Below are 24,366 nucleotides of genomic sequence, written 5' to 3'. Positions count from 1 at the left end.
GCTCACTCTCAAAACATAATCAAAGACTTCAGAAAGAACCACAGAGTGTTGGTCCTAAATCGAGCATCTTACCTAGTCGACTTCTGTGCAAATGCTGTGGGATTTTTCCAGATTTTTTTCGCACAGCTTTTCCACAGACGCTCAGCCCCGCCCACTCGTATTTGTCAAGTTGCAAGCGTATGCGTGACACGTAGTAAATTAAATGTGAAACTCTGTAGCAGAGTGTAGCTAACTGAGAGTTTAGTGTTTGTGTAAGTGTATGTGTAGTAGCTGAGTTTGAGTGGCTACAAAGAATGTTGTTAAGCACAGCTATAGCTACTATATCCCCGATTCCCTGCCCCGGCTATAAATCATCAAAGTTCAACGTTTGCCATTTTGTCTACAATGTGTGTGTGTGGGTACGAAATAAGTGTGTGTCTGTGTGTGTGTACGGCTGTGTTTGTGCGAGTGTTTGTACCCAAATGTGTTTGCTTTGCAATTTCCTTTTATTTATTTAAAGTTCTTTAGCCAACCCGCCCTCCCTTTTCCCGCTGGCAGGCGGCAGGCAGCAATGTTCACATTAAGTTTTCTGCCAAAAGTTTTAACAAGTAATCTTTTAATTAAGTGCCAGCCATCCTTAGACATCTCCTCAGACACTCTGGCATTCAGAAATCCTAGAATTATGAGAGCAACAGGAAGAAAGCGGGGAAAAACGCACAAATCTAATTTGATTAATGGTCAAATGCTAAGCTTAATTAGTGGAAACAGCAGCGAAAAACGCGCCAAGCCAACTGGAATCGGCATTAATGGTAGCCACAAATACAAATACAGGGAGAATAAGAAATTAAATAAATAACCACAAAACAACAACTAATTACACCACAAACGACAATGGAAAAAAAAACAACCAACGAAAAAGAGAGCGGAAGAAAAAAGGGAAAAAGAAAAACCTGAAATATTTCGCAACTAATAAAAACATTGCGGTGTACTAAATCAACTGGAAAACTGTAAAGCACATTGAAACAAAGGTGCGCGAGAAAAGCGTAGGAGCACACAAAGAATGCTGTAGAAGACCACAAGATACCCAGTATATTTTGTTTAGTTTTTAAATACAAAAATAAAAACTTGATGATAGCCTTCTCAAATTTCAACTTATATATACATTTATTTAAAAACTTTTCATTAACAATATATTTTCTTCTGATTTTCAGAAATATTATATCCCTTTGCACTCCACAATTGCCAGGTATAAAAAGGAAACCAGGTGGAGGAGGCGGAAATAAATGAGAAAGATGGTAAATAGTTTTCCCAAGGGGCAACAGAAATAATGGCAAGTGACATTTGACATTAGTTTTCCTGCGCGATGAACATTTATTTTTTCCTGTGGCCCTAATTAAAGAGATTGTCATGAATTATAATTGCAGCACTTAAGCATAGCGATGGCATAAATGCATATATGCAACGATATCCATTCGCTTAAATTGTTCGTTTTAGTTCTTTTTGTCCGCTCAGTTTCGCTCGCAACTAAAGTCAATGTACCCACTTCATGCTGTTTTCGCTTTTTTTTTTCTGGTATTCTAAAGCATGGGATCGCATTTCATACAATTGCGGAGTTTACATTGTCGGGAGAGTTTTTTTTTTTATCGTCGAGTAATTGGACTCCACTTTCAATTGCTGTGCTCCCTAAGCGTCTCTTGAGTTTTCGACCTTAATTGCACTTTAGCAACGTTTCTGGCTTGTTTGTGTTTGACCAAATTTCATTGCTGCTGCTGCCGCTCCCTCTTGATCGATTGATTGATTGATTGATTGTTTGGCCGACTGTTGTTCAAGTACCCCGGCCAAGGGAGAGAAATATTTGCATAGACTTAACTAATTTCCGAGTGCAGTCCACTTGACCAAATGTTTTACCCAACACAAAGAGTTTAAAATTTTGTATACTCGTTATAAGCCTATCGAAAAATAAAGAGTCTTTGGCTAAATTGACAGAAGGTCAAAAGCTGAGCGACAATCATAATTAAGCTTCCCGGCAAACGATTTCAATTAGCAGGAATAACAACATCCACACAGCTGGCCAAATCAGCCAATCTCTCGACCCTTTTGGTCGAAAGTGCAAACACGAAATGGAAACTTGTACAAAGTTTAGCGATAGCTGGAGACTCACCAGCTGCCCCTAATTAAAGCCGAAAATCTCTGAAATCTCCAGTAAAAAGCGGCAAAGATGAGGGGAAAGTTCAAGCGACGCTTAACCACTTTTCCAAGATAAACGACACTTTTGCCAATTTATTTGGGCCACTGCTCAAAGCTTTTTGGCCATCACATTTTTGGGGTATTTTCGGGTATAGTTTAGAGGCCACATGGCAAATTTCCAAGAACTGCTGGCCGTGCTAGTTGCCATTTATAAGCCAGCAAAATATTAGCCCAAGTCCAAATCGAAGGCTTGTGGCCAAGTTTTGTGGCCGTCTAATTGAGCTAATTGCTTAAAAACTGCTGTACACATTTAAGCTGAATTTCTCAGGGGTATTTTATAGACACAGAAATGCATTTTGTCAGTAGCCCATCATTCAATTATTTATTGGGGAGGGACTGAACAGATTTCATATTCAATTTAAGCGAGTTTATTAAATGATATTTCCTCGTAAGCTGACAGCTTCGCTCAGAATCACTTTGGTTTTGCTCGATGACAAACCAGACATTGACACGAGAATTCACTTTTGAGCAAGCACACACGGTTGGCTGTGCAGAAACTTAATAAAGCTGCATGTTAATATTCATACCACTTCAAATTCCCGTATCCCACATTCGGCACTCACAAACGTCAAAACCACTGATGTATCTAGATATGAATGCATATTTGTGGTACATTTTCAACCAAACTCAATACTCATTTAATTTTGGGACTAATATTAATTGAAGCCATCGAAAATGCCCGAGTGTAATAGCTGATATAAAAAATAAATAATTTAACGAAAATTTAATTACCTGATGGCTATTTGTTTTGGCCGACGTCGGTTTTAATTGCTATCGATGCGACAATGGCGACGACAAGAGCATTTGGCCTAAAAACGACAAAAGGGTTGAATATCGGTACAATTATTTAATAAATAATGGAGTGAAAATGTGTGCGTGATGGGCATGTTATGAATGAAAATATGTATTTGGGGTCAAGAAAATTTGCAATTCAATATAAAGGCAGCGTGAAAACGCTGCGGATCTAGGACCACCGCATCCGCAATCGCTAAAAATTAATTTAAATTTTATTGCAGCAAAGGATAAAGGCTAAAGGTTGATGATGAGGATGAGAAGGTGTAAAACAAATCTGCAACCTTCCCCGCAGGACGAGTGAAATATGCAGATCAACTCGGCTGTCAAGTGGCGAGCGCGGAGTGAAGTGGAGTGTATTTCCAGCAAAAGCCAAACATTTATGAAAATGCAAAAGCGTTTTTAAGGTTTACCCCAGGTAAGCTGCTGCAGAGCGATATTAATGTGAATGGCTGCCAAGCTAAAAATAAAATTACACCGAAACTAAACTGGCAGCAACTGCTGGGGGATAGCAAAAAACAGAGCATGAATTGCGGTTTAAGCATTGAATTATGAATATTTCTTTACCTCGACCCCGACCTGGATTTTCCGGGTGCCAGCGAACATTTATCATCCTGCCAGCCGAGATTCTGATTAAAAGCGAGAAATGTTTCGTAATAAACCCCCAGCCAAACGAAACATAACGAAACGAAACGAGTCAAAACCACGGCTGTCTCTTATTCACCAAATGCAAAATCGCTGCTAACGCAAATGTACGCATCAAAATTGCAAGAGCCTCTGCCCCAAAAATCTATGCCACGACTTTGAACCTTGTTTAAAAACGTGAAATTTGGCGCATTTCCCAGCTTTGTTTAGATGAATGATTACTTATAATGAAGAGGAGAAAATTTGCATTCAATTTGTAAAGCAATTCACTAGCTTCTTATGCTAAATGGCACTGGCATTATATAAATTAGACAAAAGCGAAAACTTTTCGAGCGGCGAGAGTTGTATCCTCCGACCATAAGCTCAGCCACGGGGCCTCGGGCACTATAATTGGCCCAACTTTTGCTCGGTTAGCATGAAAACTCATTTATTTCAGCGCAATCAACACATATACACTGACGAGCCGGCGGACAGAAAGTGGAAGTTATAGCAATTAGCGGGCTCAACTGAATGGAGCCAAAAGAATTAGGCAACAGTTCAGAGTCCAGACCGTCGTAGCCAGGCAACGTCGCAAAAAAGGGAGAAAGTGGGACTCAAGCCAATTGAAGAATGGATGCCATGAAAGGATGTTTATCTTTTCTACAAACTAGCCATTGTTGCCCCTTTTGAGTAATTTGCTGTATACCATTCGAGAAACCCTAAGCTGTTCTAAGCTTTATAAAAATTTTTAAGTCTTGATCAATGACACACAACACAAATACCAAATAATAAAAGAATATAATCCACGAGTAATAACGACTTACACATGCCTAATTAAGTTAACTAAGTAGTATAATATATTGCTCATGGTAAAAAAGGAATGTTGCAAATCAAAAAACTATTTCGGGACTAAAAGTAATTAAGGAAATATTATCTATTCTAACTATCTATAATCAAGAGTTCTATATATAAATTACAAATGTAATTAGCTTATTGTTCCAAATATTTCAGCGATGTCCAATTGTCCCAATCCCATTCAGTTTGCCATTAACAACGGAGGATAGTTTTCTCACAACACTTTTTATTCTTTTCTGAATATTTATAAATATTTGGGATATCAACATTGTATTGATTTATTGAATTTTGTTCATTTTTCAATAGATAACTGACCAAACTCATTATGGTCTTTTCATATTTTTCCTATATGAGAGCGCTTTGTCTCTGCAATGTGGTCCTTTGTTTTCGTTCCGGAAAAAAAAGAATTTGTCATTTAATTAAGTCGGCAGACAGAAAATAATTTGCGCAATTTATGCACGACAGCAATTTGCATAATGCAGCGCAACAAATCACAAATCAAATGTTTATTAATGCCCAGACATGGACTGAAATCCACAACCAGTAGAAATTTCAATCCGTATCCATATCGTTTTGCATTTTGCAAACACGCTTCGCTGGCCTGTCCTCATGAATTATGTGAAAACAACTCAATCAAAATGCAAACTGTCAAAATAGGGCTGTTGGAAAAACACCAAAAAAAAAGCAAAATTATAAACAAACAGCTAGGAACAAATGAATTAGCCATATCTATGCTTCTGCCCATGAGAGTGTGACTGACGGCGTGATAACGCGTTATTACACTATAAAATCATTAATACGGCGGCTCTAATGTCGCGGATATGTAAATGCAGGCCCTGTCACGCGAATCGCTTATAAAATACAGTATAGACAACGAGCCCAGAAATGCGGCATTAGCTGCCTATAGTCGAGATCCTTTGACAACGCCTACCATTTGAGCCCATTACCCAACACTTTGGCCATAAAAATGAGTGTGTGCGCCATTGCCAAGGCAACGAAATCTATTAGTTTTCCGAGGCTTGGCGGAAGTTCCAGCCAAGGATGAGGTGGAAAGCACTGAAGAGCTGTGACAATTCCGTAAATTTGATATGCGCAATTTGTTGGCAAGCGAGGACACAGAGACATAGGACGAAGGATGAAGGACGAAGGACGAAGAACGAAGGACTGGAAGAGTGTTCATATAACTACCAAACCGCCTGGCAACCTGTTGCCGCTTGTTACGCACTTTTATGACGCCAGCGGGTGGGCTTCGAGTGGATTGCGTGTGTGTTTCTAGGCCCAGCCCTGGGAAAAAGCCTCCTCAGAGTAGGCCTCATTAAAGGTAATATGCCACATGATGCGCTGATGGAACTCTCACACGTCCTTTTTGCAGGTTGCTATAACATAATCAGTAGTCAGGCCTTCTGTATGGTTTCATGTCTTTATTAACGCTCTTACTCTCTTGAAATATGAAAACACAAACTATTCCTGCTTAGATGAAATCTCACATTTCAAGAAAGCAATTTTTTTGTGAATTAAAATATGTTTATTTCACTTTTGTTTTGTGTGCTATCTCAGCATTTGATATGCAGAGAAAAAGTGCATAAGTTTTTGCAAGGCCCCGATATACTTATAGCTTATACTTTGGCAAATCTCAGTGCAAGACAAAAGTAGCCAACTCGACTTAAAAACTTTCTTTTTTTGCCTTTCCTTTTGGAGCTTTTGGCATTTCTTATGCAGCTGATTGCATTTGGCCAAGAGCAGCGGCAACAACAGCAGCAGCAGCAGTAGCAGCGGCAGCAGCAAAGGCAACTGCAGCTTGCAATTGAATTTTATAACAAACAATTTTACGCTTTAAGCACACTAGAATGTGCTACCAATGAGGCCGCTGCCTTGAAGTGCCCGGAGTGCGTCATTGACTTTGCCTCTTTTCTCTATTTATCGTTATTTACCATTAGCTGTCTTCCATACACCCGCCCACCCGCCTTCAATTTCTGCACGGACCTGACTTTCCACGGACTCTGTAACGACCACAATAAGCATTCTGGCCCAGCAACTTGCGCTCGCCTTCATTTTCTGCGGCTTCCTCTTCGACAGCCCTCAGGGTAATCGGGCCCCATAAGCAGGCAGAAAGTTTAATACAAAAAAGTAGAACAAAAACGAAATCAATTCACCTACCCAAGCAATTATGGCGCAGCAAGTTGTTAAAGTTAAAACTTATTCAAATGGCTCTTAATGAAATTAAGTTTCGGCTAAAAAGCAAACTGTAAGGCAAGCAGAAAAAAACTAGGCAGTTCAGCCAACTTTTACATTAAGATTACAATTTTTATGCATTTCTTACAAACTGTTTGCCTTCAAAGGCAAGAATATTCGGACAAAATTGGCAAACCTTAAATTTGGATTCCAATTAAGTTTTTAAATATGGTTTTGCATTTTTTACATACTTCTTGGCTTTAAATCAAATGACAATTTACTTATCTCAGGCTTTATTGTGTTCTAACCGATTTATTTGCCTTTTAAATTTTATTTTGACTTACTCGTTTATACTGGTTCGCAAACCACTCTCAACTCATAAATAATTTCAAATTTGAATAAAGTTATAAATTAATTTTTCATGTTTTAAATTTTTCATGATTGGGTAAAAAACTGAAATTTATCATATTTTATGCAGACCACAATCAGGTATTGAACACTTTTATGAAACAAAAGATTATGCAATTTGTCTGATTTTAAATTTTAAAAAGATTTACTTCATTCATTAAATATGGTGAGTGGATTTACAGCATTAGCATTTTTAACAGGCCACACTGAAGACATACACACTTTTTGGCCCGAGATTGAAGACAAAGTTGGCACTCCCGGGCCATTCTTATCCCGTTTCTGCCCCAAGTGTATAATTATTCTATCTGTCGCATATGCATGAGATCAGCTATAAGGCATGGTACACGCCCCCATGTCTTCATCTGGCCTTATGTATGTGTATTCATATGCGTACGCCCAACTTCATCGGCTTCCCATTCCGCAGCTTCATTAGCAAGTTTGTGCGTATTCATTAGGAAGCAGCAACAGGGGGCCATGGAGCCCCCCAAAATCCCCTTTCGTTTCCAGAACACCCAAGCCCACAGCTGCGACTGGTTGATAAAAGATTTATGCGAGCACTGATAACCCGACAAAACGCCCACATCCATAGACATACTGCCAGGATCCTGGATAAATAAACCAAAAAATAAAAAGAAAACAAAAAATACAGAAAGCCGAAAATTTCTATGGGAAAAAGTCTCAAGTCTGGTAGCCAAATGAAAAAAAAAAACCGAAAATTAAAGCACATAAAGGCAGCTGCTTGATTTGGCATTCAACACAAAAAGCGACGCCGTCAGCTGGGGTTCTTTCATGCAAAATCAGCCTGTCTGTCTGCCTGACTGAGGGGTTTTGGGCCCTCCACACAAAAAAAAAACAGCTACCCCGCCGCTCCTCTAAAACCGCAAGTTGTTGCAGGAAATGTTTTGCCAAAATGTTTGGTAACTCGACGGCGGCTCTTTCACATGTTCATAAATTAAAATGCCGCAAATCAAATTCACATAAGGCTTCAAAACACTCAAACGCCCTGGCTCAAAGCGCTGGCAAAACTGACGGACAGAGGCGGCGGGAGATTGAGTGGCAGAGGGGGCGGCCCTAAAAAAGGGGCCCAAAAGAAGCGAGGCAATCCTTGAATATTGTCTAAACCGAAAACCCCAAAAACTGGCGCGCCGCTGCATGTTAAATTATGTTCACACTTCTGTGGGCTCCACTGGCCGGACCCAAAAAGCCCCGAATCTGGACACGGACACGGACTACGGCGGAGTCCATATGTGGGTGGGCGTGGCCGTGGATGGGCGGTTTGCATGTGCGGTTTTTATGCTGGCCAACCACTTAATCTCCTTTCGGTTTATGCCGCTTCTGTCTTGGTTCGTTATTCAAGTGAAATTTATTATATTTTAATCACTCCCCGGGGACTTGTTGTAGCACTTAAAGCGAATTTTTAACTTTCTTTCTCTTCACTCACACAGTTTCTGGCTGGCGTACGCCTCGGAAATATTAACAAAATTGCCTCCGCTCGCAGCACTTTAAATTGCTTTAAGCGCGGCCCAGCGGCAAACAGACGCAGGCCCGTCATATTTCTTCTTTCGCCGCCCCATTTCTTTGGGGCGTTTATGGCCGGGACAAGGCAAACGGGCTAACGCGGCGTATACGCAACATTCGCAGTGCTACACCCGGAACGCACTTAATCATTTTGATTGCCGTAAATGGCGCATTTTTAGTGCGTCGCAGCTCGTTTCTGCGGCTGCCAAAAAGGAAACAGTTTCAGCTCATTAGTGATTCATTTATTTATGCTGGCCATTACTTAAGTTATTATTATATGATTAGGCGAAAGTGCGGCTGGCTCATTTATTATGCATCAGCACAGTCCCAGCAAAATGCCAAAGATCGAGTCGAGTTTGCCCGATTGGAAGCCAAAGGCAGCTGAAGGCCGTGCACACACCCAGTGCTTTCGGCTCAACTGTCAAGCACACGGAACATCGATCGACTTGGACAGCTATTAGACATAATCACGGCCGATTCACACAAAGCCCAGTCAGCTGGAGAATGGGCAAAGTGCAAGGGGTTTTCGGGGGTTTCGAGTGCCGGAATAAATGCCTGCATGGCAAAGCCAGCAGACGGGCCAAAACTTCCGGGCGGCAGGGGAACGGGAAGGGGTTTTAAGCCAAGGCGAACGGCAGCCGGCAAAGGGAAAGGCAAATCACAGCCGAGCACACACAAAAAAAAGGAGAGGAGGAAACCGTCAAACCACAGGGATATATTGATTTTGCCTTTCGGCCCAACACAACGTCGTTCATGGCCAAAAACGTGAACAAAGACAAAAATCAAAGCCGCATGCAAAACGCAGCCTGCGGTCTCAAGGAAGGAGCCATTGCTATCCTGCCTCCTCCATCTGGCTTCCTTCAGTTCACTTCTCGTCCATATCAGTGCCGACTCCTTTGCTGGAGCGTTAACGAGCAGTTTGATGGCTCGAGGAGCAGCAAGACACTGGCTTGCACTCGACGAAAATCAATGCAATATTGTGGTTTAAAATTGGCAACCCCCTTTCGAGCTTTTATAGCACGCCAATTTTGCCAATATAGAGTGGAAAATATTTCTGTATGGATTTTACAGCTATTTACAAAATGCGCTACCAGCAGATTAAACGAATATTTACCCTTACCCTTTAACAAAAAAAGGTATATAAATATATATTTGGTTGAGCTAAACATTTTAATGATTGAAAGAAAAATATACTAGCCATATTTTTTGGTATTAATATTTATTTATCTTGGGTAATGATTGGATCACTCAAATATAAATCAAGCTATTAACCATATTCCTTCAAAAATGTTCTGAAGAAACTGTAAAAGTTGATGTCTATATAAGAATTGGATTGATTTTGGATAAATAATTATATGAACTATATGTTACATTAAGTAAAAACCAAACGAAAATAGTTCAATGATTTTTGTGCAGTTCATTTTAAATTGGCCACCCAAAAGTCGGCTTAAAGCTGGAACATAAACACACAGCTTGGCCAGCTGTCCCGCCCTGGCCCTCATAGATCAACGGCACTTGTTGGCTGCTTTTTTCCGCCAGCTCGGCATTTTTCTTCAACTTTTTTTTGGTTGTGTGTTGCCTGTGTTGTTGCCCCGGTAGTGTGCAAATGTCGTAACGGGCGAAGCGCAGCCACAAAGCGAAAAATAACATCGCCCCACTACTCCGCATTGGAGGCCACATGATGCACGTTGACTTTGACGGCTCGCTGCTCGAGCCCATGGATGCCACATGCAACGGCAACAATGTTTCCGATTCGCTGGCACCCGGCTCGGCTTGGATTTCGGATCGTCCTTGCCGTAGCAATTCCCGTTCTGCGGTGGGCAAGGCCTAAAAGAAGAGAAAAAAAAAAACAAAAAAAAAAAAAAAAAAAGAGGCAGCGAACAATTCTATTGATTGACAGTTTGGCAAAACGCACACGCCAACAAAAGCAAAAAGCCGAAAAGCGTAGGTCCGCAGGCGTTACCATTGCGGATGTGCGCTTAAAAACGTTGCAAGCAACGTGAAAAAATGCTTCCTCCATTGATTTGTTATGCAGAAAGGTGCAGGCCTGGCCGGAGGCGTTGAATGTGGTGAAAAAAAAACCTTTTCGCCATTGTAAGGGGATCGGGGGGGGGGGGGGCTTAGATCAGCATTCAATTTGTACGCGATGCTGCGAAAATTCTTTAAATTTTTGGCACAGCCAACTAATTGACTTGATTGGCGGTGCGTGATTTCCAAGGATTTTGCATGACTTGCCCTACCAAAATACCAAAATGCCGAAATACCTGTATTTCTAGCACCAAAATTGTTAGCTTGATTGATCAGCTTTCGTATTGTTCCTGCTGCTGGCTGACAGTGTCAACTTTTCAGCTGACCATTAATCACCATTAATCAAGGGCTATGGACACTTTACCAGCCAGATGTCAGAAGCTATGTATTTAAATGTACACACCCGGGCCGGTCTTCATTTATTTTTTATCATGCAAATTAAATTTAATTGCTTAACAAGTTGCGGCAATTGGTGGACAAACACACAGAGTACAGAACTCCCCTCCCCTTCCATTCGCCGCAAAAGTTAAAGAACCCTCCACAAATTATCTGTGCTGGGCCAGAGCCAGACATTGCGGCCGGGGATCAAACAATAACTAATGTCAGCCAAGCGCAAATTGCTTTATTAAATAAAGTTCAGCCAAAATAAGCAAACCAAAAAGGGAAGTATCCCCACACATCCCACGGGACAAGGGAGTGGGGGGAGAGGGGGGTGTGATAGTCCCTGGGCGGCAGGAAGAATCAGGGTAAATTGTACAATGTGGCCAGTGGCAGGGTCAGTCGGTCTAATCATTGTGCACACACTCCAACTGGCTGTGAGAAAAGGCTGCGAGTGGGCCAATAGGGAAAGGGGCTGGTAACAAAAGGACTCGTAAGGACATTGCCAAGCGGCCACAAGGACTGAAAGTATTTTTAGCTAATATCAATTTTTCATAGTTCAAAGATTTTTGCACAGACACACACACAAAGAAATCTGTGTGCACATGTCGGGCTGCCATTGGAGCAAAAGGAAATTTTCTGCTTTTCTGATTATAAACGATCCTCCGCAGTGTCCTGGGTCGAAATATATATCTCCCCATAAATGTGCACACTTAAAACGCAGAAAGCTTTTGGCTTCCCCCATCCCCCATTTGATTTGTATTTATTTTTTAAGCTGCAACGTAGGAAATAGCGAACATACGAAGGGATTTCGGCCCTGCCAGTGATAATTTATGGTCAGTGAGTGCATGGCAACATATTCAATTTTCGACAGCCGCCACTGTAGGGGATTTTTGCAGATCCAGGCTATATGATTTCATCAGCTGCAGCTATAGCTGAAGCATTGCAGGCTTCACTGGATTTCAGGCAGGTGTAGTCTGCCTGCTTAGCTCCTGTTCTCCGATTCGATGTGACAATTTCAATGTGTGCTCATCGTAAATTTTCACCAAGCGTTATCGACACAGACATCCTTGCTGCTCCGTTGGCCCATGTAGCTGCCTTTATATCCTTGCAAAGGGTGTTTTAATTCTGGTCGGGACAGGGTTGACTCTTAGCAGAAAATAAATTCAACTCAATGGCCTTTGGAATGATATTTTATTGAGATGCAAACCTTTTGAGCACATATTGTAAAAGCAAAGTCAAATTTCTATTTAAATAGTTAAATTTAAAAATTAAACATTTTATTTGGTAATTCATTTTAATAGCAAAACACTTTAAAATGTGCATTTATGATCGTTTCTATGGGATGTCTGAGTTTTAAAACAGCAACTGAATTGTATACCTATTTTTTGTGTAGTAAGACGGAGCTTTCAAGATCATTTCCCCACCAGAAGGGTATCAAAACTGCAACTTCCCCAAGAAGTTTTGTACCGCAGGAGTTGGGTTGGTCCTGTGTGTCACCCTCCTTGGCCGACTTGCAGCTGCATTGTTTATGTGCCCTGGCCTGGCTGGAGTCGTGTAAATTCTCCCCTTCATCTAATGGCAAATTTATTTGGTAGGTAAACAGTTTTTTGGCAAACTCACACAGGAAGACATCGAGATAGAGATACGATGCAAGGCGTCAAGGGGGGAAAATATCTGTTCTGCCGTTGGCTTTTGTATTGTCTGCTGCTCGGATTGCATGTAATTCCTATGTCAGCCCGAAATTGAATTCCATTCGTAGCCACATTGGAGTGGGTAAGCCGAACTTGCTAATAATGCAGGCAGGTGGAGGATGGGAGCGAGTGCAACAGAAAGTTTTCCAGTCAAGCTAACAGGTTAGACACTGACTCACTGAGTGATTGTCTAACTGTCTATCTGTTTGTTTGCTGCTTTACCCAACAGTGGGCTTGATCGAATTTCGTATGCGTGTGCGATGTTGTGTTCTCTTGTTTTCAGTTTAATTGCACAAATCCATTACGCATACGCAGCGCTGCCGCCAGAGCACAAACACACACACACACACACGCAGAGGCACATAGATAAAGTGAATAGCGAGCGGTAAAATTAATTTTTCTCAGCCACAAAATTGAAACCGAACAGCGTCGAAGCGAGTCGGCAAATTTACACACCATTAAGTAGTTTACCAACACACACAACGCACACTCACGGCCAAGGTGTGTCTACACCCTATACACCCACCCACCCACACAAACACACATGATCCACATGGGTAGTCATTGTAATTTGATATCGTGCTGCCAAATGGCGGCATGTGCTGTCGGGATGGTGCACACAATTGCAGCAACTGAATCGGAATCTGAATTCTCGGCTCGATAGAGAAAATAAGCAAAGTAGAGCCGTGGAAATATAATAAAATAAAACCCAATATCCGGGCCAAGCGGTGCCGAAAAAGGAGTGTGTCTGCATGTGAACTATTCAATTCGCTCATTTCATTAAGTTTCTTGTCGCACTCAAGCACTTGACGTTGTCAACGTGCCGTATGCGCAATATGTGTACGACGAGGTTGTAAGTAGGTGGAGCCCATGTTTATCAGGCCGCATAACGATGTGTCACTTGTGTGCGTGGCTCTCAATAGTGGCGATGGCCCATGGGCCGAATCTGAAGTGGGAGTTTGGTGCACACTGCATATTGATATGCTAATCGAGCTGGCAACAAAAGCAACAGCAAATCGCTTTTGCCCAAGCGAACGAGTGTTCGTGTTTGCACGCCTAATGGCATAAAGACAAAAGCTCGGCGCACAAATGGCAAAAACGCCGAGCGTGATGTCCAGGACACATCACAGTCGCTGTATTTGTGGCTCCTGACTTTAGAGGTGGGTAAGCGCTATTAAGCGCATTATTTAGCCTTGGACACAATGCCAACACCCACACAACAGCGGCAATGACAAAAACAACAACAACAACCTGAACAACTGTGTAGATAAGCAGGGGTTTTGACGCTGTAATGGCTGCGCTGACCACTTTGTATCCTGTGTAACCATATGCTCGTCCTTTTTCCTTGCTTTCCCTCTCCAGCACAGACAAACACACACACACACACACACACACACACACACACATCTAAAGTGCCCTTAAGTGTCCTGGACAGACCACATAAGCGACGACACCTAAGCAAAACACGCAAACAACCAAGTCAAGCCAAGTGCTTGTTGTCCTGGCCATTTGGCGTGAAGTCTCCTCCATTGATATGCCAAAATTCCGTTCGGTTCCACCCCAGGCCTGCGGTTAGTTTTAGGTTCAAACTAAGTGGGGTCGATTGAGTAGTTGCCTCTCGGCTGATCCTGAATATTCAGAAATAATTAATTTCACCCAAGCTAATTATTAATTAGTAAGTCCTCAGATTGTATCTTAATTATGGTATTTTTTACAAGATATTGAAACAAATAAATGAAGCTTTAATACACAATTGCAGGCAACAGCATCTAAGCAAAATAGTTATTTAAGAATTTAATAAGTTAAGATTTTATTTACAAAAAAAGACTTTACAATTACATAGCCGATCTCAACCGGCTACCTTCTGGTGAATGAAATTCCATCTAACGAGGACGATTTGGATAAGTAGGCAAAACTGGTAATTCACAAATAAGACATAATTTTAATATAATATAATTTTAATATATTTTAAGTTAATACTGAAGAAGATCTAATCGAAATTACCCTTAAATTTAGTTAAACGTTATCAAAAGAATGTTTTCTACGTCAAAGCATCTTTAGAATGTTATGCAATTAAATCAGATTTCATTTGAACACAAGCAAACAAGCTACAATAAACATAAAATGTTTGAAATAAAACTATAGTAACTAAATCTTTAAAGCCTTCAAAGAAAAATGAACAGAATTATTTATTTACTTTAAAAATGTTATTAAACAGGACTAAGACATCTTAACTATGGCATTTAAGTCTCTAGTTGTTTTGCCAAAGCCCCGGCCATTTATGCTTTTTCCCATGCACAATTCATACAAGTAGACTTTTGCAAAACAATTTCTTGGGTTTTAATAAAAGTAAACAACCGAGCTTAGTTCGCAAACCCCCCAAATGACATAAAATTGGGTAGAAAAGAATGCAATTTTCGTGCCTATTCAAAGGACAACGCGTATTACTCAAAAAGGAATTAACTTTTCCTTTCCCACTTCCGCAAAGTATTCCATTTGCCTAGAGTGGGGTCTGTGCAGATGAGCTCACGTTAATCCTAAAATCTCCCCAAGAGCTGTCTGCCAAAAAAAAACAACAACAACAAAGGCAAAAATAACAGATTCCTGGCGTAAGAATCACGCACACAAGTTCGGCAAGGAAGGAGAGATAGAGAATTACGCACATTCTGACAATGTACACACTGAGCTTCGGTACATGGCTGCGTATACGCAATATGGCTCCACTTTCGTTTTAATATGAATGCTAATAGGCTAAGTCGGGATTTCTCTGGACGCTCTCAATGGCTCGGGCTCCTCGAAATGTAATTTTCCCACAATTTTTGTTCACTTTACGCATGGGGCCCAGACAATGCGAGTCCCGAATGAATGGAACACTTGGCAATATGGTGCAGAAAGCGGCAGTGGCAGTGGCAGTGGCAGTGGCAGCAATACACAATGGCCAAGCCATTTTTATCGCTTTCTATGCCGGGGCTTATGTTCTGCAGTTAACCAGCGGAGCCCTGTAAGCCCACCGAGGCCGGCATTTTGGGCCCCATCTACTGACATTTAATATGACTTTACTTACGCAGCCACCCACCGAAAAAGAGGCAAAACGAAATGAAATCTTTCTCATGTTATGCAAACGTCTTAGCAGAAGCGGTGACCCCCAATGACCCAAAGCTAGCAAATACACATAAATATTTGCGAATACATATGTACTTTTGTGTTATCGTACACTGGGAAAATGCAAGTCATTAAATAGTTATTGAAACTTGTGAGATGTACTCAAATTTCAGCATTAGGCGTTCTAAGATGATTGGTTTGTTTATTTTTGTAGCTTTAGTGTATGTAAAAAAAAATAAATTATGATCAATGATCAATATTTGTAAAACTCTTATTGTCTTTGACCTATTTAATTAGCTTGTCTACCATTTACAAACAAAACCAAAATTCAAACGTTTTCGGATTGACTTATATTTTTATTAAAGTTATGTACAAAATAAGAAACAGTTCATTATTTAATGATTAAGTTGCTATCCCATCTTTTGTTTTCTAAGTGTACTCGTCCATTCTCGTATTTTCTTGTATGAGCCATCTTTTGTCGTTAACAAGCTTGCACTCTAATTTAGGAGTCGCCTATTGTTGCCATTTCTTTTTCTGCAGAACGCTTGGCGACGGAGGATGTTTATCGTGGAAATTACGCCGTGTCCCGGCTGCTATAATTGGCTGTTAGGTCCGTTAAGATTGCGCTTCAATTTCAGATAGGTGACATTTCGTTGCATTTTAATGAGCTTCATTCCACGCGGTGCCACGCCTCACCACGGCACGCCATTCCATTTCATCAGCGGCTTATCGACTTATCTGCCAGCTGGTAATTGCGTGCTAAATTTTATGCTGACTCTGGCCAAAATACAAAGCAAAAGCCATAGCCATCGCCATAGCCATAGCCATAGCCATAGCCATACCCCACCTCGAACCCTGGCCTAGCCACCTAGGCCATAAAATGCTGTCTCAAAATCTGTCCAAGCAGCAGGTTTTATGAATGCATGGAATATGTATGGCCTAATCAAAGGCAATGCCAGTCAAATGTGTCTAAATAATTCAAGTGTTTCGAATAAACACATTTAACAGGTCGACGCCGAGCCAAGAAGTCAGCCAAAGGGCACACCAACTTTCGGCATTAACAAAGGCAAAAAAGCTCAAACGGCAAAAGGCCGCATAAATGATGCAAAGTATTCTTTTTCCTTTTCGCTCAAAAACAAGTTTAAACAAAAATCTCTTGTTTTGGGGTAATGAAACTGCAAGGAGCCGCCAGCAAGGATAGGGAAAAACGGAAGTGGGAAGCGGGATGCGGGAAGGAAAACCAGCCTGCCTACCTACACCTGCTGACAAAGACATTTACTCAAAAAGTTTTTGCCGGCGCATGGCGCAAAATAAAAGGCAACAAAGAACAACATCCACAAACTGGGACACCGGGGCACGACAAGCATTCCTGGCAAAACGCCCGCGCCCATTAAGGGAGCCCACAAAGGGCGCGTTTTTCATTACCATCGATGGGTGGCATCAGGTTGTTCGTAGCTAGAGGTTTGGGGTTGGCTCTTAAAAACGCCGTGTAAAAGGCAACAAAAGTCAAGGATACTGTCAAAAACTGCTGGCGGGCATTTCCTCACTTTCCATTTCACTTGTCCTTGCAATCGCTCCGTCGACTGCCGACGCCGACTGTCGACTGTTTCTTTCTTATGTTTGTTATTTTATTTTTTTTTTTTGGTTTTGTTCTTTTGGCCCTCTGGTACCTTTTTTGGATTTAATTATTTGGGTTCCTGCGGGCAATACCCTCAAACAAGCCTGAAACCGAAAATAAAAATATTAAAGAAAGTGTTGTGGGCTTTTATTTGTATTCCCTTTCAGGTTTTGACTTTGAAATGCACAACCAAACGATTCCTTTAGGCTAGTTCCTGTTCATACATTTATATTAATTTATATGTGTTTATATTTGCCAATGACCCATTCATTTATTATTCGATTTGTTCACTTAATTAAACCGAATTTAATCACAGCCAAAATTGTTTGTTTATTAGCTTATGTGTATCTTTGGCAATTAGACAAAAGACTGGTATGATTCTCTACCACAATAGTCAAGTTAAATTTTGAATAACACACAGGCAAGATAACCATTTATTATTATAAGGAAGTAGGCCTTAAAGTTTATTTCATTATGTTAATTAAGCCAAATGATTTTGCAAAAGAATTTAGACAATCTAAAATCGTATTTAAGGCAGCAGATTAACTAAAAATAAGTATTACTATTTTTTGGTTCCAGTGACTGCAATAGTTTTATTAACTGAACAAAGCTTGCAAAAGTAGAATCACCAATGCTGCAAATAAATGTTCAACCACAAATGTCAACTTAAATGCTTCGAATCAAATATTTGCTGTTGCCTGTCGGTAAAGATATTAAATAAAATTTAAGAGGATTTCTAATTATGCAATAGTATGGAGTGTTTTATTTACTGCCAAATTTATAACATAATGTTTTTAAAAAGAAAGAATTGAAAAATAGAAAATTAATCTCTTTAATGGATTATGTTAAATACAGAATAGAATTAAAAAAAATTGAAAAAAAAACAAAATATTCATGTAACTTTTATCGTATAATTTAAAATGTTCTTTCAATAATATTGTAAACTGAAAAGTAATACTTTGTGATAGCTGGTGGGATGAAAATGTTTATATCGTGTAGTGCACTGAGCCCAAGCCTAATTAGCAACACGCACACACATGCAGCCACACTCACACACACCCAGACTGAGTCCTATAACAACAGCTTACAATTAAAGCTAATTACGTGGTGCACGTGAGGCTATGATTTAGCGTTTAGCATTGCAATTAAGCCGACAACTGGCCGTCGAGGGGGTATTCCGGCTGAATGAAATTTGGCCGCCAGTTGGTGGCTCCAGCTAACCTTATCATATCAGGGCCAGCACGCAAAGTAGCTCTTACTAGAGTGTGTCAAACCATAATGGACAAGGGCGACAAAAAAGCTGCGAGGAAAACAAATGCCCTGGGTATAAAACAAAAGCCAATGCCCGTTGACAAGTAGCGAAGGCCAACAGGCTCGGAAAAAACAAAGAGGCAAAGGCCTAAGGATAACCAAAACGCGGATGCGTGCACGACGGACGTTAGTGGGTTAAGTTATGGGCCCACGACCGCAGCGAAACGTGAAGCCATGGGGGCGTGGCCAGAGAAGTGCAACAATTAAATTTAATTACCAGTGTCATAAATATGCCATGTCATACCTCCCACTTGAGCCCACACAAGGCCACCCGCAAAACGAACGCAATTGCAGCAGCAAAATAATCAAATAACATTCTGCCACGGCCCCGAGAGCGATTCACAGCCGCACAACCCAATGCCGACCAAAAAGCCAGTCAACCAACGTGTAAATTACCACTGCACAAATTAATTATTCAAATGTGCACACTCGAATGGCTAAACAAACGACGCATCTGTGAGTGTGTAGTCCTTGGCATTAGCCCGGTAACCGAAAATGTAACTGCAACAGCAACAGCAACAGCAACTGCAGCTGCAGCTGCAAGTGCAACTGTAGCTCCAGCGGCAACTGCAGCAACGGCATCCTAATTAGCCGCAATAAAGCGCATAAGCAGGGATTTTGGTCGAGCGCAGCCTGGCTAACCGAAATTGCAGCATAATTTGAAGTCCAACCAAATACTGTGAAATCAAGCATCAAATGCGGAGATAAAATATAGAGAGGTGGTTAACCTAATTTCCCAGGAATCCAAGTCGAGCTTACACCATTAAATCTTCTTTAAATCAACATATTTAATGTGCTTTTTCAGAACTTCCCGATAACTCCTTTAATAACTTGAAAAGTTTTGTGTAATCCTTTTTTTGTTTACTTCATTGTCTTGAAGCCTAAGAAGGCTTTAAATACCAAATTGAAGAAAATAAACTTTATAAGAGGTAATACAATAATAAAGCAAATAGAAAAATATATTTTTAACAAAATATTTCTTTAAGAAATTTAAAATAGAACTTACTTTGAAAGAACACCTTCCTGGCATTCCTTTTGCTTTTTAAAAACATTGACAATTAAAAGAATCGTAGCATACTTCAAAAGTTTTGGTTTATTATACTAAAACCAATGCTGTAAACAACAATTAAATGAATGGAAACTGTATAAAAAGTAATACAAAATTATAATAAATAGAAAAATATATATTAAAAAAAATATTTCTTTTAAAAAATTAAAAATAATAAATTTAGTTTTAGTGCCCAAAATGCCTTTAATGGCATTCACGTAGAAAGGGTCCTTTTGGTAACTGCAAAATTTCTCCAAGCGAGAAATCGTAGCATACTGTTGTGCACCGGTTGCAGAATTAGCCATTAGCAAATCAAAGATTGCGTTTACCCCTTAGTAATTCTGCGCCCGAAGACGTTTTCATATTTTCACTATTTTCTGCGCCCGAAGACGTTTTCATATTTTCACTATTTCCACTATTTTCACGCTCATTATGCGCCAGCCAACGCTCATTGCCCCGGTTTTTAGCCCTCTTACAGCAATTACCTGAGCTGCTGGCTCATTTTTATTTTCCTCCTTGCGCTACGATTGCTGCCACATTTATTTTACTTACTCGCTGCTTCTACCATTTTCTGTTTATTTTATTTTTGTTTTTTTTTTTTTTTGCGGGCCACAAACAAAGGCGGGCAGTGAAGAGCGTGGCTTGGCGTCATAATGAGCTCAAATTTATTGGGTCATTTGGAAAAATACGAGAAATCTACTGTAGCTCCTCTGTTTGTGCGAGGCATGGACATTCCCTATTTTGCTTTTGCTCTTGCCATTTGGCCAGAAATTTTAACATCAAGCAAACACACGGTCCATGGAAGAAGAATAGTAAAAAGCCCCCGAAATAGTTGCTTATTATGGCATCTAGATTTCGTTCTCCTTTCGTTTATTTTTTTAATTAGTCAATAGTTGGAAATGACTGGGGGGGGGGGGGGGGGGGGGAAACGATAAACCTTGGAAAGGAAAATGAACTGTGAAATGGGTGAGCTAGAAAATCGCCGGAAAGAAAGCCAATTCATATTTATTAGGGGGTTATAGAAAATGTAAAAGGACTGAGTAAAATGCTAGAACAATAGCAGAATTAGTATGGCATTTTCGCTTTGCGGCACAGAAACAGTATCTAAACAGTTAGCTGCTTAAAATGTGTTGATCAATGGTGTCCAACTTGTCCAATACATTTAAGCAAACAACTAGATCTCAGAGTAATTAGACTAAGAGACTTATTCATTTGCCTTGGTGAGCATGTAACCAAATAATTCTCCTGCCAGCCACTCTATTAATCTCTCATCTCAGCAAATACAATTTGTAATTAAATGTCGATAATTAATTATGAATTCCAGTGTGGCGAATGAACTAATACGTTCGGAGATTCTATGCCTGACTTCACATTTATCAGTGGCGACGGCAGGAACAGGAAAAGGAAAAGGACGAGGACGAGGAATCAGGTAATAACCAACGACCAATCGATGCACGCACAATTGAATTAAAGCCAATTGCAGCCAGTGCGTGCCTGGCTCTGTGACGCGTTTTATTGTTATGAATTATGCTTTGTTGCTAATATTGTCATTGCCATTGCTATTGCCATGGAGGCCAATATAGTTGAACATATGCACGGAGATGGCCTGAAATGTTCGACTAGTTGTCTGTGGTCGCCCCGGTGGATAGTAGTATTTACATTATACCATTATTATGGAATATTTTCCTATGTGCTTGTGCGGTCTTGTTTAATTAGCCAAATTTATGTACGAATGCTTTAAAACAATTACCACAGCAGCAGCAGCAACGGCAGCAGCCACGCCCACACGCGTCCCCATAATCATGAGATATGCGCCACTAGTTTGTGTTTGGAATTTTGAATAACAATTGGAACTTAATAGAGTTGCTGGCTCCTAAATTAAATTGCATTTTGCAGGTCTGGTTGGGGGCTCTCTTGCAGTGCGAATTAATGGCACTTCGAACAGTCCGGGATGCTGGGTATCCTGAATAATTGCTGTCGAACTCGACCAATGAACCGATGAATGCAGCTCAATAAATATAAATATAAATATGAATGTCTTTAACTATTATGGCATGTGATTGCTGTGGCTTTTGTGCGTCTTTAATTATTTAACCATTATGTGCGTTGGCTTATTTATGCCCCAATGTGCGTGTGAGTTCGCATGTGTGTGCTGAGTGTACGCTGGGTGTTGACTCCTCGATTTTCCTCCGCGGGCGGGACGTACTTATTTATTGATATGTCTTTCATTTTTAAGCGCTGGCGGCTGCCCGCAGTATTAAACGGAAATTAAAGTTGCCGATATGTTGCCTGGGTGAAAATATACATTTACGATATGCATGCGTTTAATTTAAAACCCCATTTTCACCATACACATACAGTTTTCATATATTGAAACTGTTTCTTTGACCTCAACCCTTTTTTATTGGAAAATAATACTAAGCTCTTTTTGAACGAAAAGGTGGGGAAGTGGAACATTGAAAAGGTATTTCTCTGAATATTTATTAACTTTATTTATTGATTAAAGTTAACTTTTCCTTGCTTTTAAGCGAGTAATATTTTGTGAAATAGGTTATTTGTTATAACATATATTTTAATAGGATTTTTATTGTAATTGATCTATTTCAGTTTAAGACATATTTAATATAAAATGTTTTATTAAATCCATTTTCCAAATTTAATTTCATCACAGAACTAAAGAATTTTATTCAACCAACAAAATAGCATACCGCTAATGTAGCTACGAACATTCATAATTTATACACATATCAATCGGTTAAGCTCCACTGGCATATTATGCGAGTAAACGAACTGTGATTGTCACATCCAGAGCTTTGCTTTTTCTTTTGGATTTATGCCATTTCAATCAGATCCGCTCAGTGTTTTTGCAACTGGCGCATAATTGTTTTCTGTATAAACTCCAGCTTTACAATGTTTCAAACCTTTCAAATTGCAATTCGCAATTTGCCATGGCCAAAGGCCTACGGCAAATAGCAATTAATGGAAAAAAATGATAAACTGGCACCGAAACAAAATAAAATAGATTCCTGGCAACCAATTGAAGTGCGAAAACACATCATACATATTTTTAATTAATTGTTAAAAAATACAAACAACAAAACAGCAAGGGAGAAAAATGCAACGAAACCAAAAAAACAATCGTAAAAATCGCATAGCTTTATTTTATATTAATTATGCAGCTGAATGATTGCAGCACGGCCATTTAAAATGCAGCAGAGGCAGTGGAAAAAAAAACAATGACTGCAATTAAATCGTGCGATTGCTTTATTTCCCTTAATGCCACTCGTCAACGCTGCTTTGTGTCTGGATGTGCATATGAATAATTATATTAAGAATTCCACTCTCAACAGGTGACGGGACTTACCTCGCACGAAAACTGGGGGATTGTCCCTGTCGTTTTATGATTCTTTTCGGTCTTTTAGCCTGACTAAGCACTTTGACCCGATTGTTCGTTTGTTTATTTGTTTGCCAGGCTTTATTTATGGCTGTTTTGGCTTGGCACACACACCATCTATTGCATATGTATGGGATCACTGGGGCACAGGACTCACATAGGATATGTCACTTTACTATGCGCATGGAAGTGTCGTGGAGTCCTAATTTAAAAAGCCGTTCAATTTTCCAAGAGCAAGTATTTAAATATTTAATTTCCAGTGCTGATTGTTTACGTTTGGCGTGGCTGCTGTTGTGGCGGCTATTATTTTTCAATCTTAATTTAATTAAAAATCAGCGTCTTGCTTTCGCATTTGGTTGTTCTGCGATTAATCACAATTTATGGCGGGAGTGTGCGATAGGCGGTGCTGAACTCTTGGCCGGCGGTGTAGGCCCCACGGTACTTCGCGAGAGAGAGGGCGATTTTGGCAGGACGAGAGAGCACGCGTGGATGCCAAAAACGGTAAAGGACGACACGAGAGAAGAAAATCGAACCAGTTTTAGAACCGTAATTCCCGAAACGCTAATTTAGTTTACCGGTTTTAAAACACTCACTGGTTATCGACAGTATTAAATTGATAGTTATTTAATAGTTATAAATGGCTTTTCAACTTGATTTTTTTCTAGACACTATTTCTTGCCAGTTATGATAAAGTATTTTCGTGTTGATTTCTCTTAGATTGCTTAAGCGAATTTAATTTAACACCTTTGATAATGCAGTATCATGCTTCGATTTTCGGCTCGAACTTGTGCAAATTCAATTTAAACACTTCTTTTTTGAGTTGCAGTGGGACGAGAGAAAACACAACCGTCTGCTAGCGCGATTCGAAAAGAACTGAAGACCGTAGAATTCAGTCGTCGGAGGTCGCACGAAACGCGACGAAGTAGCCTTCGGCAACCACTCGTTGATTCAACAGTTAGCCGAAGCGAGCGCACCCGAAGGCAGGGGCGTGGGAGAAAGGACGAGAAAGGGGGTGCGTACGAAGGACTGGCTCAATGTAATTGGTATTACAGCCTCCTCTTCTCGATGTGGTTGTTGCTGTTGCTCTTTTCGCTTGCCGTTCGACAGCCGCAATAAATGTGTGCCACACACGAAGAGAGAATATCCCGCACAAAGGGGGAATGTTTGTGGAACTTAAGAGAGAATACTGGGTGGACTG

The 24,366-nt window shown here is 40.4% G+C and overlaps 1 protein-coding gene across 3 annotated transcripts in view; it reads right to left on the bottom strand.

Annotated features, from left to right (window-relative positions):
• LOC128252038 (obscurin) overlaps positions 1-24,026 on the bottom strand; it is a 123,577-nt gene extending 99,551 nt beyond the window's left edge. For 2 of the 3 annotated variants that reach the window (XM_052979420.1, XM_052979422.1), the window contains exons 1-2: positions 23,139-24,026; positions 2,959-3,035 (exon numbers count right to left, since the gene is read on the bottom strand). The gene's annotated coding sequence lies outside the window, so the exon portion shown is untranslated. The remainder of the gene's footprint in view (positions 1-2,958; positions 3,036-23,138) is intronic. The other variant, XM_052979421.1, reaches the window with a different exon arrangement.
• Positions 24,027-24,366: the final 340 nt, after the last annotated feature.

This window comes from Drosophila gunungcola, chromosome 3R, assembly GCF_025200985.1.
Source record: "Drosophila gunungcola strain Sukarami chromosome 3R, Dgunungcola_SK_2, whole genome shotgun sequence".
Classification (NCBI taxonomy): Eukaryota; Metazoa; Arthropoda; class Insecta; order Diptera; family Drosophilidae; genus Drosophila; species Drosophila gunungcola.
This window is presented reverse-complemented; position numbering and strand designations above follow the sequence as displayed.